This window comes from Aethalodelphis obliquidens, unplaced genomic scaffold, assembly GCF_003676395.1.
Source record: "Aethalodelphis obliquidens isolate GAN/ISIS:26980383/991018 unplaced genomic scaffold, ASM367639v1 scaffold41, whole genome shotgun sequence".
In the NCBI taxonomy this organism is placed as follows: Eukaryota; Metazoa; Chordata; class Mammalia; order Artiodactyla; family Delphinidae; genus Aethalodelphis; species Aethalodelphis obliquidens.
In genome coordinates, this window is record NW_020837985.1 from 9,661,766 (window position 1) to 9,675,975 (window position 14,210).

The 14,210-nt window shown below is 52.2% G+C and overlaps 1 protein-coding gene across 3 annotated transcripts in view; it reads left to right on the forward strand.

The window, feature by feature from the left end:
- CCN4 (cellular communication network factor 4) overlaps window positions 1-14,210 on the forward strand; it is a 30,627-nt gene that overhangs the window by 1,870 nt on the left and 14,547 nt on the right. The gene's annotated exons all lie outside the window — the stretch shown is intronic.

The following is a 14,210-nucleotide window of genomic DNA, read 5'->3' on the forward strand; positions in this document are numbered from 1 at the left end:
ACAATTAATAAGTGGGAGGGCTCAAACTCAGATCGTTTCCTGCCAAATCCCACTCTCTCTTCCATAGCTTTCCTGAAAACTGGAGCACCCAGAAGACGCCATATCAGCCTTTATTTCAGGGTTGCAATGTCTGGGAGGACAGGGGGTGGATGGTGAAGAGGTGAGAGGGGTAGGGTAGTGAGGTCTGAGTGAGGAGAAGGAGAGAAGTATGTGGGGGGTCCAAGTACACGGGAACCCCAGGTACCTCCTCAGAGCAATCTGCACTAGGGAAGAGGGGGTACAGGCCCACAGGCTCAGCGGAGGGGACGCACAGCACAGGAGCTGGGAGTCCAGACAGACCCAGGCAGCAGGATGGAGGGAAGGTTTCTGGGAGGAGACAAGTTACCTCTCTTCTGTGCCCCTGTCCAGGGACCTTCTGTGGGGACCCATACTTCCCCCCTACAACACTGTTATCTGATTCAGGAGCTCTCCGGATAGAGCCTTAACCCCCCCCGTGAGGGCTGGGAGACAAAGGTCAACCTGTACTTTCCTTCAGAGCCAAGTTCCATATGTGGTCATCTTCCCCAAACTCATACATAAAGGGAATGTGAGTCCATTCAAGGTCCCACTGAGGTTTTAATGGGAAAAAATGATGATAGATGTGTCCATATGGAAGAAAAGTTTCATGAGAATTGCCAAGAAAACTTCTAGGAAGTCGAATTGTGAGGGGGGACTTGCCCTGTCGGATAGTAAAACATTATCGAAAAGTTCCGTAATTGAAGGAGGAAGAGGCCAACCCAGGAAGAGATAAATCCAGGAGCGGGACAGGGCAGTGAGCTCAGAAACGTAGCCAAGTGTACTCAGGAATGTAACATATGATAAAGGTGAGCTACAGACAGACCTTGTTTTTCCATCTCTTTGTTCTTTTCTTCATTCTACATGTAGTGAGTACCTCCCTTGTGCTAAGAGAGAGGGTCTACATTTGGGGGGGGGGGCGGTTGCCAAGCACTGCGCCAAAGCCTATATATTTATATACGTAAGACCTTCCTCAGTTCATCCACATGACATTTATGATTATTTATTAAGCATCTCCTAAATTCTCATAGCAATACTATTAAGCAGATGTAATCATCTTCCTTTGTAGATAAAAACTAAAGCTCAGAGAGGTTAAGTAATTTGCCCAAGGTCACACAGCTAGTAATCTGTGGAGCTGACCTTTGAACCTAGGTCAGCTCTCAACAATACAGCCTCTTGCCTCCCTGGTCCATGTACGTGTGCAAATATGAGAAGCACAAAGTCCGTGACCCTACTGAGCTTACAGGCTGGCGAGGCAGGTGACAGCCACTCATACGTTGGAATGAGAGGAGGCAGGGGTGACGTCATCCAGGAAAGAGAGGCCGGGTGCAAGCTCTGCCACTGGCTGAGGCAGCTCCAGCAGGCCCCCTAACCACTCGGACCTTCCCGTCCTCTCTTGTTAATCGGGGCTGACGACCGAGCCCCATCAGGTTCCCCGTTGCCGAGGAGTGAACACAGGGCTGCTTGAGGGAAGCCTCTCAGAAGCACATGACCAGGTACATGAACGCTGTGTGGATAAATTCCGGGCACACAGTAGGTCTCTGGTTGTCTGTGTACAGCTGAGACCCATATACCTTCTCCCACAGAAATGTGTGTTGGTGTGCACAGGGGTGAAAGCATGCATGTGTAAGTGACTGTAGCTCGTCTGAAGGTATAAAGCCCCATGGTGTGTGTGTGTGTGTGTGTGTGTGCGCTTGAGGATACGTGGGCTGAGTGTGAAATGCAAACCCACTTTCAGCCCCTCAGACCAACTACAGAATCGCGTGGCCCCGGGTAAGCGGCACACCCCTTTTAAAAGATTGCAGGAGCATGAGCGACATGGCTTCTTTACACTTCCTGTGTATAGCTGGGAACTGAGCTAGCATTTCAAACCCCACACCCACCAGCTCCCTGCTCAGAGCCTCTTCCGTCAGATTGGACACTCTGCTCCCAGCTCTGGGCCCCTCCCGCCCACTGCTTGTCCAGGATGCTGGCGAGAGCGCGGCTCGCACTGGCATTTTCCACCTGGGCACGGCCCTTGGTGAGGGCTCACCCTCTGGAATGGGCACGGGAAGGGTGCTCCTTGGGAGACCCGATCCTGACCTTGGGCTGGGCAGTACGTCCAGGCTGTCAGCGGCATCACCTCCCCAGGCTTCAGGAAAGGCCCCTGCCCCACACCTGCAAAGCAGCCAAACGCCAGGAGGCTGTCTTTGTACAAACAGAAACCCTGGAGTTCCTCCCAGGAAGCTTTGCCATCTCTCTGAGCGGTGGGAAGGGGCTGCTCCACACACTGTAGGTTACATATGGGAGCAGGGAGGTGAGCCAGCAGTGGTCCAGGGTGGGATCGTGGGAGGAGCTGGGAGGGATGCCAACCACAGCCCAGGAAGTAAAGCCGGGTAGGAAGGCCCACAAGAGAACCGTATAACACTGCAGACGTCTGCGGGCGAGGCTTCAGCACACTGTCCATTCATTCAGCAACTCCCGTGGAGCACACTCTGTCCCAGTAACACAGATGACGATGAGGGCTAACACTGATCCAGCGCTCACCGTGTCCTGGGCACTGTATCCGCGGCATCTGCGTACATCAGCTCCCTTGAAAACCACACACCTACAAGGCAGGCTTATTATAGTCCAGACCTGCACTGCCCAACCAGTAGCCACTTGTTACATGAGGCCGCTGGGCAGCTGAGATGTGGCTGTGTCCCAGCTGAGCCGAAAGGCTAAAATACACACTGGATTTCAAAGACTTAGTGTGAATACAAGACCGTGAAATTCTCAGGATAATTTTTTTCTGTTGACTCCATGTTGAAATGAGAATACTTTCAAGATATTGGGCTAAACAAAATATATCATGAAAATAAATTTCACCTTTACGTTTTAGTGTGGCTGCTAGAAAATGTAAAATTCCATTCAGAACTCACATTATGTTTTACTAGACAGTGTTGTCCTGGAAAGACACAAGTGTACATAGAACGGTCGTAATAGGTGGGGAAGGGAAAATACTGAGCTCCTCTCCTTGCAAGCTGTGCACCCTCAGACAAGTAACCCAGCCTCTCTGAGCCAGTTTCTTCATCTGTAAAATGGCATAATGTTAGTACTCACTTCTTGGGTGCTAATCCTCTTGGGAGGCTTAAAGAATAAAGGGTAAAGACCCCAGGCTCAGTACCAGCTGGGCAAGAGGGGGGGGCAGAGTAATTGGTGGGCTGTGCTGGGCTCAGTGCTGAGTTGGTCTTCAGAAGATCTCGAGGTTTCCACATCCTGGCCAGCTTCCCAGAACATGTAGAGGGAGTCAGTGAACGCTTCTGGATTATCACGTAGGAGAAAGAAATACTGATGATGATGATGGTGGTAATGTTGACGATGATGGTGGTGATGGTGATGGTGGTGATGATGATGCTTGAAGGGGAGACTTGTGTCTTACAACCCTGAGTCAGGTTGACGATGACAGTGATTTTCACGCCCATCCACTCACTTGTTCCATGGATGTTAACAGTGCGGCTATGTGCCCAGCCCCTTCCTATTTCTAGAGATGTGGCAATAGATGGTTAACTCAGTCCCTACCGACAAGGACGGCTCACGTGCTGGAGGTAGATTTTTTCCCTAGCACAGACGAATGTGTTGAAAATCTGACAGGGAAGCTTAGAGGGCTTGCAGAAGAAAAAAACCTAACGTTGGGGCCCTGAGCCTGAATTCCTGGGGAGACCTCCCACCCCCACCCCCAGGCACCTGTACATTAACTGGCACCTTGAAGATTCTTACACACACATGGTTTCCAAAACCATCGAATTAGAGAGACTCTGGTATCTCCTCCAGCCGTGACGTCCTGATAATCTACCAGCTCTCCTACCCTTCTTCCTTCCATCATGGCGGGGGCGGGGGGTGGGGGGAAGAGAGACAGAATCAGAGGAGGAGCTGGGCCTCTCAAATGTGGATAATGGGCATTCCAGGGGATGTGATAAAATCTTCCCATCTCATCCCCCTCATCTGGAAGCAAGTCCAGGCTTGGGGCATGGGCCTGGGCTCTGCTCGGCCTTGGTGGTGGTATAAGGGGGAAGACGGAGGAAACGAGCGCCCAGGCCCAAAGGACAGGAAGGGAGGGGTCCTCCCCTGCCCCTCCCATAATCCCGCATCGAGTCTCAGAGTGGAGAGAAGGGCCATGTGCCCTGAGCCCGCCCAGGGCTGGAAGGGGCAGGAGGAAGGAAGTGGTCTAAGGGCGGAGGAATGTTCTGAGAGAGCTGGGACTCACATCCTGCTCCTGGGGCAGAATAACGTTGCGGAGAGAGCTAGTCATCACCGTGACATCAGACAAGCCACTTGCCTTCATAGCGCTCATCTGTTAATCTTGAAAATGAGGAGGTTGGACTTGACCCCAAACTTGCTTCCAGCTGGAGGCGTGAGCCACTCCTAGGGGCCACAACTCATTCATCAGGTGGGCCAGTCACAGGGCTCAGGTGCCATGATTCTTGTAAGGGAACGCATACTGCTGCCTCTTCATTAAGAGTACGGTTGGCCTGACACCCCAAAAGCCCATGCTCTGGAATGTTCCTCTAGATATGCTTCTGCCCTTCAAGGTGTCCCCAGATATTCTCCCTTTTTCCCACGTCTCCTCTTTCAACTCTCAGAGCGTACCCCTGGTCTCATAAAACTGGAAAGCATACCACCAGCTTCATCTCCAAGGGTCCCGCCATCTCAGTGGTACCCGGTCAGGCCTGATCCTTAGGATGCCCGGACGCTGCTGCAAAGACCAGTGGCGGCTCCCCTGGGCCTACTGAGCTGGTTGAGCCGCCATCCAGGACTCCAGAGTTTTGACACTTCCGACCACAGTCAATCCCTGAGGCCTCGCACGTTCGAGAAGCATCCTTGTAAATACCATTAAGAGCTCAGTCCCACCTGCCTCCCCATCTCCGTGAATAATGCCTCCATCTGCCCCGTGAGAAACCTGCACCATTATCCACCCTTTTCTCCCTGCCCAGGGCCTCCAGCTCCCCGCTCGGACCCGGTCACTAAGAGGACTGATCAGCGAGCCATAGCCACGGGCGTGGTTCCTGAGCACAGAGCGAGGAGTCACAGACCCCATTCTAGGCTAGGCTTTGGTTTCATCTCTGAGCCTGGATTTCTTCATCTGAAAGTGGAGACGAGAAACCCACTCTGCCCGTGCTCTCGGCAGGATGGAGTGGTGGCCGAGGGGAGATGGCGGTACAGCACCTGGGGCTGAGAGCCAGCCCCCCACCTCCGGGCTGGGCCTCAGCTTTTCATCCATACAAGGGACCTAAAAGCCCAACTCACAGAGCCCCAGCGACAGAGGCAGAGAATGCAGGTTGGATGCTGAGCGCGCGTCGAGAAGGAGCTTGGGGGCCGCGATGAGAGAGTGATGATCAGGGTGCTTTGGGGTTGGGGTGCTGTCTTCTAGGCTTTTCTGAGAGCTCCTGGGCAGCAGAAGCTGGTGGGTGGGTGCTATGTGGACTGGGGACTGCAGCCGTCTACCCGTCCTCCCTACTGCTGCCCTTGGTGTTCAGATCTGCCCCCCATACACACACACACTCACTCCAGCTGTCTCTGGCTCTATACCCCAAGTAGCCACGTCCTGACAACTGCAAACTTCAGCTCTTAAAGGATCAAAAGCATCAACCCTTGCTGGGACCTCGCTGGGGGCTGAGGACCACACGGAGCTCACTGAGTCTCACTGAGTCTCACCCCCACTTTACAGGCTTGGACACTGAGGCACATATTTTGATGACCTCCCTGCAATCCACGCTTCAAGAACACCCCCAAACTCCCCACACAGGGCTGGCAGGACCCCTTCCCAGGGTGTCCAGTGCCCCAGCCTCTTGTCCACGTTCTGCCCTCCCCACCCGAGACAGGGCCCCATCCAGGAGGCGGGAAGAGGGGGGGCGGTCGGGGTGCAGGCGGTGGATGGAGGGGAGGCCTTATCGGAGGCCCAGCTCAGTGAGCTGATGGTCAGAGTCAGACAGCGCCAGAGGGATTGCCTCAGCCCACTTGCCCCTGCCCTGTCAGGGGGGCAAGCAACTCGTCCAAGGCCACAGTCTCAGCATCAGGGCTGCAGCCCAGGGCCTCCCACCTACAGGTCCACCCGTAGGGGCTGAAGACGATTCCCTCTGTCCTACTGGACGGCTGCTAGCTCTTCCCTTGTATGCAGAACAGGCTTAAGCTCAGAGGGTAGTTTCTTCCCCCTGTGTCTGTACTGGCTCTTGCTCCAGGGCTGGTCCCCTCCCTGGTCAGCCGTGGCCACCACCACAGCCAGGCCTGGGATGTGGAAGGCTCTCTGCTCCTTTTCGTGAGTTGAATGAACTGGAAATCAGGCAAGAACAGAGTCTCTTAGAGGTTGCTGGGGGAATACGAGACCCAGAGTCAGAACAGAGTGTATAATTGTCTTGCTGTGTCTCTAACCTCCGTGGGCCTCAGTTTTCCCATCTGTCAAATGGGGACCCTCAGCACTGCCCTTACAGGGGTGGTCTGGTCATTGCCTGGCACAATGGGTTGGCTGACTCAGGAGAGATCCCCGTTTTCCCCCCAGCAGGCGCACACGTCCCAGGCATGGCCCTTAGGTCCTCTGGCCATGAGGCCTGCTTGCCTTCCCCGTGTCCTCGAGCCCTAAGCCCCAGCAACGGTGACCACTGGTCATTCCTGCTCCATGCCACTTTGCAGCACCTGCACGCCCCTGCTCATGCCGTTCCTCAGCTTGGATGTTCTCTTTGCCATTCTGGTCAATTCTCACTCATCCTTTAAAGATGCAGACCAAATGGCTCCTCCTCCAGGAAGCCCTCCCTGCTTCCACGGCCCCATCCCTTCCCTTCTCACCTTGCTCTCATAGCCCCTAGACTCTGCTGAGACACCCCGCCGTGCGGCCCTTGGGTGTGATGCCTTAAGAGACTGATACTGGTTCAGATCCCAACTCTGCCACTAGTGAACGGTCTTGGGCAAATGATCTGACCTTTCTGTGGCTCAGTTTACTTATCTGTAAACAGGGGGAGATGATTATAAAAGCAGCCTGCCTCTTAGGGTTCTCACAACGACTAGATGACTTAGCGTGGAAACCAATAAAAGAGGCATAAAAGGCAAAACGCAGACAATGTAGACCATTGACCTCATTTTGATCTTGATTCGTAGAAACCATCTGATTTTTTTTTAAAGCTTTGAGATAATCAGTGAAGTCTGAATACGGACCAAGTATTTGCTATAGGGAAAATTACAAAATTGTAACCAAACTAAGTTAATTGGTGTGAAAATTGTTTGTTTGTTTGTTTTTACTTCTCCACACTTTAGAGACACTCTCTGAAGAATTTCAGGTAAAATCATATGATGTCTGAGATTTGCTTTGAAATCCTCAAGAATGAAAAAGTATGTGTGTAGGCGGGAGAAATAGAGGAGAGGAGATGGACAGAGGTTGGTTGATAATTATTGAAGCGGGAATAGGTATGTGAGATTCACTATATTATTCTCCCAACAGTGTGAATATTTGAACACGTCCCCAAAAAAGAATGAACACGTTTTAAGTCTGATTATACGTAACCCTGGTAGAAACGCCCACCACTGGCTATGCACTGCATCAGGGTTAGCTCTTATTAATAGCGCTGTCACTCTATAACAGAAGTTAGCGATCATTTACTAAAAAAAGACCAGAGAGTAAATATTCTAAGCTTTGTGGACTATAGGCTTTCCATGGAATCTTCTTTTTTGTTTTTTTTACAGCCTTTTAAAAGTGTAGAAATAGTTCTAGTCTGTTACAAAAAATGCTGTGGGCGGGATGTCCCTGGGGGCTGGTTTCTGATCCTTGCTCTATAATGTAATTGCCTTTTTCATACTCCTGTCTCCTGGGGAGGCTGGGTGCTCCCTGAGACTTTATACGGGGAACTTTGTAGATGCTTTATATTCAGTTGATGAATGAACAAATTCATGAGGGCTCGTTATTTGGAAAGAAATCTGGCTTCCTGCCCTTTCTACCTTCTCCATATAAAGTCGACTTTTCCAAACAGACGCTCATAAGACTGCATGTTTGCAAAACTAATTAGCAGAAAAGCTCTACAAACCTTCCACCTCCCAAGACGTGCAGCCTGGCCAGCGCTGGGCCTCACGTCCCTAGAGATCCTGCCATCGGAACCGGAGTGAACATGGAAGGCTCTGGGCAGTGCTGGGTCCTCCAAACACTCAGGCCAGGTGCCTTGGTGGGGTTTGAGCTAAGAGTTTTCCAAGACGGTGATCCCACCTGCAGGGCATTCCTACCAAGCCCTGGGTACAGACCCCTAGGGGTATCCTCGGAGGAGGAGATGCTCAGAAAATGTGTCCACCAGGTCACATGGTGGCCGCCTGTTAGTTACACCAGAAAAGTGAGAGCAAACGGTCGGAGAGGGCTGACCACAGGGCATCCCCAGCTCTGGACCCAGGTCTGTGTCCACATTCTCCCACTGCCCACCGAGGCCTCTTTTCAGGGAAGGAGCAAACAGAAACTGCTTCCAGACAAGGCAGCCCTTTCCTAAAACCCCCAGGGCCCAGCTGAGGCTGGCTCAGGCCATTCCTGTCTCAACCCTGCCCCCTGGTGGAGCATCTGGGGGTGGCCGCCCAAACGTGGGCAAGCCCAAGCTCTCTACCATCCCTTCCATTCACGAAGCACTAGCCCACGGTGTGCCAGGCTCAGTGTTGAGCACCTAGGAGTCAAGAAAGGGCAATCTGCCCCTGAAAAGCCCCGCGAGAGGCTCCCATCTCCTCTTCCGGGGACCCCGGAAGCTTGGGCTCAAATGAATTACAATTGTCACCACCCCGTGTTGTAATCTTGTGTGTGTGTCCATACTGTGACTGCCTTCGGGTAAGAACCACACGCCTTGTTCATCTGAGCACCAACCGCGCAGGAGATGCTTAGTACATGTGTGTGATGGGAGGATGGAGGAATGAATGTACGGATATGAATGTGAAGGAATGAAGGAGTAGGGCAGCATGGTGATAAGTCCCTCTGGAGGGACACTCTGGGGACACTCAGAGACCCCTTCTCAGCTGCGAGACTGTGAGCAAGTTACTTAAGCTCTCTGAGCTTCAGTTTCCTCATCCGTAAAATGGAGGTAAGACTATAACTGCTCATTAGGGCTGCTGGAGGATGCTGTCATCATTACTATTTTACAAATGAGGAAACTGAAGCTCAGAGAGGGTGAGCACGGCCCCAGGTCACAGAGCCTTGGGAAATGGGTTCCACTCACTGCAGATGCCCTGCCCTTTCCTCCTGGTCCCAGGGCCCTGCTCATAGATGAACCACACACACTCTCAGAGGATGGTGGGGTCTGGCTCCATCATCGATCAGGATGATTAAGGTCTCAGGGTGGCACCCCACCACTGCCAGCTCCTACTCTCTGCTCCCATGCCTACCACCATTTATTGTTGCAAAAATGTTTTCCTTCTTAATTTTCATCTGCTTAAGTTTGTCCAATAAATATGATTAAATGGATTGATTCTCGGCTTTCAACCTGCCGACTGATTACCCTCCCTGCCCAGAGGGTTAAGTAGCAGACATGGTCTTAGCCCCTTTGGGCTTCTTTAGGAAACCACACACCGGGTGGCCACAAACACCAATTTATTGCTTATAGTTCTGGAGGCTGGAAGTCCACGGTCAAGGCCAGCATGGTCACATTCTACATGAGGACCCTTTTCATAACTGGCATCTTCTCATTGTGTCTTCACATGGTGGAAGGAGCCAGGGAGCTCTCTGCAATCCTTTTTATAAGGGTACTAATCCCTGCCATAAGGGCTCCACCCTTATGACCTCATCACCCCTCCCCAAAGACCTCACCTCCTAATACCATGACCTTTAGAGAGGTTAGAACGTCAACATATAAATTTGAGGGGACACATTCATTCAGTACCCAGCTGACACTTAGGGGCCTTATCATGGGGAGCTGCTCCTTTTCTATTTCTTTCATTTTTCAGTCTTTCTCACAAAACAGTAAAAGCAAAGTACATCATTTTCAATTAACTACATGAGGCCTGCTTACTGAAAACGGTGTGTGTTCTGCAGTCTGGCCTGGACTGCTTTGTGGAAGGTTGATCAAGCTGCCGACAGGTTAGGCGTGTAAGTGATGTTCTAGAAAAGTCATGTTAAGAAAGGAAAATGGCCTAGAATCTCCCCATTCTACCCTCCCCTGGCCCAGTTCTCTAAGACAACGGTTCCCATTCTCACAAGAATCACCAGGGGTGCAGGTCAACATATGCATTCTGGGCCCAGCATAGAAGAGCTGAAGCTGAATATTCCAAGTGGGCTTCAGGCATCTGTATCTTAACCAGGTCCTTAGGCAAGTGGACCCTTGTCACCCTCGGCTGCGTTCAGTGCCCAGGATTCTTCCCAGACCACTTCAGTCAGGCTGTCTGCGGACAGTGGCCAGGCATCAGAGTTTATCAAAGCTTCTGGGTGGTTCTAACATGCGGCAAAGTTTGGGAGCCACGGTAGGAAGTGACTGCGTGAGGCACTGCCCTGGGGGCTCTGAGGATGGAGGTGGGCCGTGGGCTCAGCCCGGGAGCTGAGGGGCTGCGCGGGCAGAACCAGGCAGGAGCCTGAGCCCTGGGTGCCCAGCCTGGGAAGCATCAGAGCACAGCCCCACCCTCCTGTCTTTCCTGTAAACACAGTGGTGTCCGTGGGGAGTCCGCATGCAGAAGCACATTGTAAAAGAGGCTCTTATGTGAACAGCTGCAATTTGCAAGTACCCAAGGCTCTTCTTGATTCTCTTTGGCTTTTTCTCCAGACGATAGATATTCTCCTTGCTTTCTGACTGCTTTCCTTCCCTTTGTTCACCCTTAGCTTCTGCTGTTATAAAAAATGATGTAGGCCCAGTGAGTTTGCAATAGTCCCTGTACCGTGACCAAGGGCAGGCGGACGTGCAGTGCCGTCTTGGGTATTCAAGGTGGCTGATGCGTGTGTGTGTGTGTGTGTGTGTGTGTGTGTGTGTGTGTGCAGTCACTTTCCCTGGGGCGTGGGTGCTGGACAAGGCAGTCGGGATTCAGAGGGTCATGCACCAAAATGAGGAGTCCTCAGGCCCTGGGGTCTAAAGGTCTTCCAACCCACAGCTCTCATCCAGGACCTTCTAGGGATGGCAGATTTCTACCACTAGATGGCGCCAGCAGCAAGGGCTTGGCTCAGCGGACCCGGGGCCCCTCCCTCCACTGCCCCACGGCGCCATCACCTGCTTCCCTCATCCAAGGCGGGGGCCTTCTCTGCAGCTCCCCTTGAGGAGCTGAGTGCCCTGGGGCTCCCGGCATGCACTTGGAAAGGAGGCTTCCTTCTGGGGAGGTTTAACTTGGTATGGAGACAGCAGGATGGATAGTAACCACGTGGAAGTGGTTACTATCCAGATTCCAGACCATCCCAGCTCAGTTCAAAGTGTCCAGACCCCCAAGTCTTGTGCTGGGCTGTGTGGGTGCGAGGCAGGGCGCACAAGCACGGGAGCGCAAGGGCAAAGTCGTGCTTTCGAGCGTCTGCCCTTTGCCAGGCCTGCATACACAGTGCTTCTGCATACACAGTGCCTCCACCCTCCCAACAGTTCCCGAGGGGGCATTACTGTGGCCATTTCACAGATGGGGATGTGGAGGCTCAGAAAGTTTGTCCAAGGACACAGAGAACCCACTTCTGACTGTCTCGGGTCCCATGCTGTTTTCTTGACCCTCAAACTTAGAGCAGAGAAAAAAGCTTCCAAGATGGTAGACCCTGAAAAATCAAGAGACACCAAAGCCCCTTAGAGTCAACAATTCCCCATCCATCCATTCCACCAGGCGACACTGACACAGCCCTGCTGTGGGCCGTGAGCCATGTTCCAGGCCCACAGAGAGAAGTAAGGCACAGACTCTGTCCTTTACAAGTTCACATTTTAGTGGGGGAGGCAGCACCTCTAATACAACCTGGGAAAGGCATGGAAGGCTTCCTGGAGGAGAGGGGTTTTTTTTAATTTCCTCTGCCAGGAGTAGGTCTTGAGGGTCTAGAGACTGTCAGAGGTGGTCTGGGGGCTTCATAAAGCTCCAGGCCTCCACTGTCACAGACTGACAAGGAAAAGTCTCTCTGCATAGAGTCAGAAAGATGAGGGTGTGTGAGTGTGTGTGTGTGTGTGTGTGTGTGTGTGTGTGAGTGTGTGGTTTCATTGATTTGGGGGTTTGGGGTTTTGTGTGTCACGTTGTACTTTTCGAGGAAAAGCGAACAAGGGAAGGTAACTAAATGCTTTCCCGATGAACACAGACCAGCCCTGCCAACCTGCAGAGAAGTCTGCTCCCCACCAGCAAACCTGCCTGAAACCAAGCCTAGAGGTGACGAAAGCCTCAAATCAAGGTTTGTAGTTTTGACTTTCAAAGGCCCTTAATGTGTCAAATCAATATTTACTGCACTTGTTATGTGCCGGGCACAGAACCAAGAGCCCAGCTAATCCAACACTTCAACCTGGACCATCTCTCCTGGCTTCTGGTTCTCACAGCCAGGCACTCAAGGATGCCCACCACTCACCTCGGCAGAGAGCTTCCTGCCCTGGTAGTCAGAGAGCTCCCGGGGCTGCCCCGGTGCCCAGCACTCACACACGGCCTCACATTGTGATAAATCACCTCGAATAACTGTCTCTCCTATGAGCTGCGGCGCCACAAGCACAGGACATTTTTAACGTCATCTTCAAATGCCTAAAACTTAAGAGAGACGGTGAGCTAGCTCAGCACACGTTTGTGGAGTGACTGAAAGAGCCCAGAGGGGGCAGAGGTAAAGGTCCCAGAAATGAGAGCTTGGAGAGTCATTTGTGCCTACGCCCTGACATGGCCCGTGTCATCCTGGAGGTGTCCCTCTGCCTTTTGGATCTCGCTTTCCTCCTCAGGAAAAGAAGGAATCTGTCGGAATATCTCAGCATCTATTGTTCAAAGAATGAAGCGCAGATCTGTAAGCCCACAGAGCAGGCTCTGGTTCAAGACGGAGGAGCTGGCCCGTGGGGCAGCCCGCACAAGCCCTGGTTCCACCTCCGCTAACCTCAGAATTCAGGAGCCCCAGACAGGAGGCTCCCCAGCAGGGACCACCGCCTGGGGGTGGGAAAATGCAGCCTCCACTCTCCATCCTCAGGCAATTCCCTTCCTCCCTGGGCCTAGGTTTCCTCCAGTATAGAGTGAGGGGCCAGGAGGGCCGTTCAGGAAGGCAGCCGGAGGGGCCGGGCGGGGGACTGGATCCCTGAGATACAGGCAGTTGGAAGCTCCTAATACTGGCCGGCATCCCACAGCAGCCTCCCGTTCTATCTGCCTGATCTTCAGCGCAGGGGGGGCCCTTTGGGACTTACGTCTCCTTCCCCGCTGGCCTGTTGTCTTGTCCATCATATTTGCCAGCATAAAGATGAATATATGGGCTCGGGGATGGGAATGGGGTTCTGGGGAGGAGTGCAGGTTGGGGAAGCGGAGTGGTGGTCCGTTACCCTTAGCGCAAAATAAGACCCCTCTCTGCATGGTTTGCACCAGCAACAAGACCATGACTCCCTTCCCTACGGAGGCAGAGCAAGCCAGCTGCAGGAGCCACCCATGCAGCCCTTTCCTGGGGCTCAGAGGGGAAATAAGAAGGAGAAGAAAATTCATAAAAATACCTGCCTGAAACCCGATGTTAAATATGCATATCACTTACATGTGGAATCTGAAAATAAAAAGATACAAATGAACTTATTTACAAAACAGAAGTAGACCTACAGCCATAGAAAACAAATGTATGGCTACCAAAGGGAAAGGGGGGTAGAGGGATAAATTAGGAGTTTAGGATTAACAGATACACACTACTATATCTAAAATAGGTAACTAACAAGGACCTACTGTATAGCACAGGGAACTATACTCAATATCTCCTAATAACCTATAAGGGGATATAATCTGAAAAAGAATGTATATATATGTGCATGTGTCTATGTATGTATGTATAACTGAATCACTGTGCTGTACACCTGAAACCTCAGTGGAGAGGGTAGATCTTTAGGACGCAGAGAAAAGAGCAACCGGTGGATGGGGTGTGGGCCATGCCACACAGGTGACTCATCAGAAGGCATTTCCTCAAAGCTGTAGCTTCATCACCTTCAATCGAGGCCAACTCAAGGACCTCCCAGGTTTCGGGATGATCAGAAGGGAAGGAAACACCCATGGGGCTCAGAGATCTGACCTAGGGTCTGCCCCCTGCCCCCGGCCTACCAGCT